Source organism: Abramis brama (genome assembly GCF_963993115.1).
Source record: "Abramis brama genome assembly, chromosome: 21".
Classification (NCBI taxonomy): domain Eukaryota; kingdom Metazoa; phylum Chordata; class Actinopteri; order Cypriniformes; family Leuciscidae; genus Abramis; species Abramis brama.
In genome coordinates, this window is record NC_139983.1 from 9431273 (window position 1) to 9437878 (window position 6606).

Below are 6606 nucleotides of genomic sequence, written 5' to 3' on the forward strand. Positions count from 1 at the left end.
AAGAGTCTAAATCACATGATAGCCATCAGGAAGGAACTTCCTGTTAAATGAAGCTTTCAGCAGCACTTTCTTGTCCAACAACAGTCTTAGAATTAAAGGTTCAAAAGGAATTTTTCGCAGCGATGTCATAGAAGAACCATTTTTGGTTCCCCAAAGAACCTTCCATGGAACTGTTCTAAAAGAACCATTTTTTCTTAGTGTGAAGACCATTTTAATAAATAAAGAACCTTTTGTGCAAAGGCAAGGTTCTTAACGTTCACCACATAGAGAGCCGATAAATAATCTTTATTTTTAAGAGTGAATGTTGCCTATAAAGGGAACAGATACTGACTTAAAGACACAGCAACCACGGGTCAGAGCCTTTTCTGTTCAACCTTTAATCATTTTTATTACTATGCTATTTAAAATGTGTGCATAATTTGCAGAATACACTCACATGGCACCATAAACTAGTCAAAGCAGAAGATACCGTGACAGTAACAGCCCGAGTCCTCACAACATGTAGTGTTCCTTTTATTCAGATTAGATTTTGTCTTGTGTTTCTCTGATAGATTTGCATTGTAAAATAGATGCATGTTGTAATGATGCGGTTTTGCATGTACAAGCTCAATGGAAAGCCGTTTTTAAAGTACCAGAAAAAAAAACATCCTCACAGCATTTTCTTGGCTATTTAAGGGATTAAGACAAAACACTTTCTCTTAATCCCTTAAACAGCATAAGGAAAATCTCATCTGCATTTACATGTTTTCAGAGTGCTGACTACTGTAAACATAGTGTTTATTCTGGATCATCCCAGAGCTTTTCCTTGCCAATTCCTGTTTCCTCACCGGGGCTCGTGTCAAGCTCTGGTCTTTGTCCGGCTGCTTTATAACATATGGATTATGAAAAACACTAAACAAATACATTGAACTTACATCTGCCCCAAAGTAACCAGACCACCATAGGAAAACTTTTGATCTCGAACTTCTCCTTAGTTGTTAAAGTCAGCTTAAAATAAAAATTGACCATATTTATTTTCTTCTACATGTATTGCATATCTGTGCATGCATTTTATACATATATATACACATATATACATATACACATATATACATATATGTATGAAGAGTTCAGATGCAAAAGCCTCTACTGTATGTGCCATCTGAAATTTTCTTCTTGAATGATCATTTTTATCAAGCTCGTATATTTAAGTTCAGTAGTTTCACTTAAATGACAATTAATAGGAAATTTTCATTGCTATTTAAGTGAAATTACTGAACTTAAATATACGAGCTTGATAAAAATGATCATTCAAGAAGAAAATTATAATATATAGAAAATATATATATATAAAATGCATGCACAGATATGCAATACATGAATATATATATATATATATATATATGAATATGAATATATATGAATATGAATATATATGAATATGAATATATATGAATATGAATATATATGAATATGAATATATATGAATATGAATATATATGAATATGAATATATATGAATATGAATATATATGAATATGAATATATATGAATATGAATATATATGAATATGAATATATATGAATATATATACATACATACATACATACATACATACATACATATACACACACACACACACACTATGCAAGTAATTGTTACTACAAATAAGCATGAAACATTTCTGCCTTGTCAGTTTTTAAACCAGGGTTTCCCAAATTGCAGGAGGTTTGTGAAAGTTAGATAAGCTAATCATTAATTAAATCATAAAAAATGTAAAATTTAAAAATAAAAACAACCAAAATAAAACGCTTATAAAATATTCAATCTTTTTTTAGTTTGTTTACCTGTATGTCATGTGACCATTAACGGACATAAGAGAACCGGTAATGTGTCCTTAAATTATTGAAATATTAACTTGAGCAAAATGAAATATTTCAGGACTGCAAATAATTTGGCTGACAAAAAAGTTTGGAAAACGGATAAATAATTTTTCTAGTTTGAGTTTGACACAATTTAATAAACTAACAAACAAATGTTCCTGTTATTATTAATATGACAATGTTTTGAATATGCACAAAAGCAACAGTAAGAAGCATGTAGTATCTGCCAATAATTTATTGTTGTAATCCGTTATCACAAAAAAAAATCATAAAATGCCATGAGAAGCAAACATCAGTAGGCTTCATTTCATAAAAATTATGAGGGAATGCAAAGTAAGATGCAAATACAGCTGTACTATTTTGAGCAGTGTTTGTGAGCATCGATTATATCTTGTACTTTTGTTTATATACTGTAAATGAATGAGCCTGCTGTTGACCGGGTCTGTTTCCTTGAGGGTTGATTCCCCAAACAACTGAATTTTACTGGTATTCAAACTAGCATCTGATGGACACAATGTTTCAACACAATGTTTCAATCAAACAAATGAACAAACTTTTGACCAAAAGGCTTCTGCTTAAATCCTTGAAACGAGCTTTTTACACAATAATAAATAGTGCCTCCAAGTGAGTTGGATATTTTTTTGTTTTTTGTTTTTTTATGGTTTTGATGACTTCACCATTATTCAAAAGTGTTGGAAAATGATGTAAAGAAAGTAAAAGATTAGATGTGTTCAAACTTTTCTTTCCTCAACTTTTGTAGCCAAAGAACTGAACCAAACCAGGTTAGAAAACAAAACCTGCTGGAATTTTTTCAAAATAAATAGCTAGACCAGATAAAGTTTATTACATGACCATGAGGAGTAAATGTTGCAAGTTAGCAAAAAAAAATGCAAATAAAGAATGCTGTCCTGGAGATATGAGATAAGCCGAGTCATCTGTGGGTTTCGCAGGGCAGAATTGTGTCTTTGCTAAATAAATAAAATTTACATTCTAACAAATCAGATGACGTGAATGACCAGGAAGTTCACGGTGTTGCTCCCTGAGAAGGCGAAAAATGCTAATAAAGCAAGCAAATATGTCAGTATAGTAAGAAAATGTGAGTGGTGTTTGCACATGAAGAAAAAAAAACACCAAAATTGTTATCTTACATCAGCAGGTTTACTTCTATAAAAAAAAACAATGACAATAGTTTCCTGTTGCATATATCCTATATATTGTAAACGTCATTGCTGTGAGTTAGTATAAACACACACACTGGATCTATGGCAAAACCAGAACAACTGCCACAGTTTTTTTTGCCACACTGGTAAGAGGTTGTTTTACGCTATTCTTACAATGGAATTATAGCTACGAAAGAAATTAAGCATGACTAAAAAAAAAACACTCTTAGGGCAGGTGTGGTGAAGAGATGAGTCCCACCTCAGGACCCAAGCAATCCGATTGGTTCAGAGCTATAGATTGTGAAATTAAACATTTCTTGTTCTTATTGGGTTTTTTTATAGTTGGCCTACATATACAATTTAATTACACAATAGCTGTCTGTCTTTCTGTAAAGCTGTGTGTACTGTGAAAAGCGCTATACAAATAAATATAATACTTGATGGTAAAAAACTACTAAACTACCTGCTTAAAATGTTTTTACAAACTGCTTTTATCTTGTTCATAGCAGTGGGATTTAGCTGTAGGCCTATATAGCAGTGGGATTTAGCTGTAGGCCTATATAGCAGTGGGATTTAGCTGTAGGCCTATATAGCAGCGGGATTTAGCATGCTACATAAAGCTAAAACAGCTCACGTTAGCTAGAACAAGTTATCATGAGAACAACTTTAGATCAGGCATTCTACTGGGGTCCAAAGGTGGGACTCGCCTGTGCGCACAGAATGCTGTTAAAAACGTAAGACGCAGGTCAGTAGAATGAAAAAAGCGCAAGATCTAGACACGTGTTTTTTTTTTAAAAGTTGAACTTGTTTTAAAAGGGCTATTCGTAGAATTCAGAAACCCTTGAGCCGTTAAATAAACTGCAGCAAGCAACTTGTTCACACTTGGTTAAAACGAACTCTGGTGCGATTGCAATGTTAGTGCGGTTCATTTGAATAACTTGTAGTTGAATAACTTTCACACTTGTAGTTCGGTTCTTTTGGTCCTAACCAAAAAAGAAAATAATACATTTAGTCCTGGTTCGCTTAGCATTTACATTGTCATTTTTAACTCTGAACCTAAAGATAGAAAATAAAAAGTGGCTTTTATGACGTATATTTTGCGACAGAACTTGTTGAACATCCAAAACACTGCTGTGTCCTGGGCTATACGAGTACATATGATGTTCGACAAATTCCGTCGTAAAATATACACCATGAAAGCAGGGTTTTTGTTTTGTTTTGTATCTTTAGGTTCAGTGTTAAAAATTACTGTGTGAATGTTAAGTGTTTACTTTTTGGTCTGGACAAAAAGAACCAAGAGAACCGAACTACGAGTGTGAACACCCTCTTAGCCTACAGCTCGGGCTCACACTCGTGCACTATAGGAATGGACAATACCACTAATTTTGTTTAGGATACAATACTTTCAAAGTCCAATATCGTTGTTATCGATAACGATAACTCTAAACTGAACTTCAATTATTACTAAGAATAAAATGGGTAATGATACCCACTGAATATTATATCTGAAAGGCATTTTAACATTTAATATGCCTTAATTGCAAATTATTATTTGTTTACACATGGTTAAAATATGTTTACGATAGTGGTCTGCCAGTGACAGGTTGTTGCACCCTGTGATCCATCCAACTAACGTTCAATTTAAAGGCACACTATGTAATTTTTCGCCACTAGAGGTCGTTTATTCAAAACAAAGGTGTAGCTGGATGACGCTTGATTTCGTGGAATCATGGGAGTTGTTGTCTTCACCTCTAAAGCCGGTGGAGAATACGACGGGACTCATGCAGAAATCATATTCATTTTCTCTCAATGAATGTATCCAAACAGTTGCTCACCCTTCTAATAAAACACATAATATATATAAGCTTCTTTGGTGTTTCCATGGTTTCTACAAAATAAAACCAGAAATCGAGGGTAACGCGGGTATGACACGGTCCGTGTCCTGGTTAAAACTGCTTATTTAAACTTTCTTAGATACATTTGGGATAATGTTAGTGTACAAATCAACAAAATATATAACATTTTCTAGTGGTTTTTAGATATTTTGATCCAAAAATCGTACATAGTGTGCCTTTAAATAAATTGAATTGCACAAACTATGTACAGTTTTAATTTGTTTATTGTGAAATAACACAAACTAATGAATACATATGTTTGTTTGTCCTCTGATAAGCATTGTTCTGGGCTGAGTTTACCAAAAGCAACATGTGAATAAGCTGATTGCAAAGATGGAAGTGGTTTCTTATTATGGTTTAAAGAAACGCAGCCTGTTCAGCAGTAAGCGAACACTTTCTGTGGTTGATTGGTTCTTGCAATTGCGTGTGAGCAAGAAATAGTTCTATCCGAAACAGGTGTTGTGGCGGGGTTGGGTAACTGGGGTTAGGATTTGGCAATCAAGTAGCAGCTTCAAAAACTGAAGTGGGTGTAATAATTTGATGGGGAGTTCAGGTCAGGCACAACACCGGCTCGAGTCCTTCACATTAAAATCAGTCTACAGGCTTTCTTAGACAACCTAGGAAGTCAGGAAAGTTTAGTTTTTTAAGATTCATTACAAGCGGTTCACACATTAACTTGAGCGTCGCGTATGCTGTGTTTTGCTCGAGACCAGAGTGCGAATTACCCCACCATAATTGGGGGGTACTGCTCCTTCACTTCTTCTATGACCATCATGGTCCACTACCATATCAATCCCCACCGTGATCGCCAAGTGCAACATGTGTTGTGCAACACATATACAAGGTCTAAACATGCGACAAACTGATAATCAGTAGGCTACAGAATATCTCATTGTTATTATATATCCAAAAGAGAACTGTTTTGATCAATCCCAAAAGTTAGAAGTTAAGTGCACTGAAATACCATTCTAATTACTAGTAAAAGTAATACCTTTACAAGAAGCCTGTTGCCTATTTCAGGGCTTTCCTGGCTCAAAATGAGGCGGAGCTGGTAAAATCATAATAATGTATTTTAATAATAAGATAATTAAATGTGTATTTTTTTGTAGATCATCATATAGCCTAATGTGTTTCCCACATTTTTTTGTTGGTGGAGCTTGGTATCTCTAGGGGGGTCCAGGGGCATGCCCCCCCCCCCGGAAGAAAATTTTGTACATTTTAAAGATAAATTCATTAATCTGGTGCACTTTGAGTCACCCGAATCCACTATTAAAAATAAATAATCCACCCGCAAACCGCCCATATTCTTTGATTTAGATATCTGCATCTGATCATCACATTACAATTATTCAAATTCTTAGTGTTAAGCATGATAATATGGTAACATATCACACTGAAGTAGGCTGCTTTAAAATTAACATTTATTTAAAATAAAAGTTCTTCTTTTGGCAAAATTACATTTCCTTAATAGCCTAAACAGAGGCTTTACTCCCTTCAAACTTAAATTGTCAATGTTTCATTACATCACTGTTTGAAAACACTCAGAATAATTTTTTGTACCTTTATAAAGGGCATTTTCCCCTAATTTTATTAAATGTATGCTCCATCTTTCATTTCAAATTCTTAAATTTGATAAATATATTCAATTAAAATAAATAGACACTAGGCTGTTACCAATAAAATTAAATAA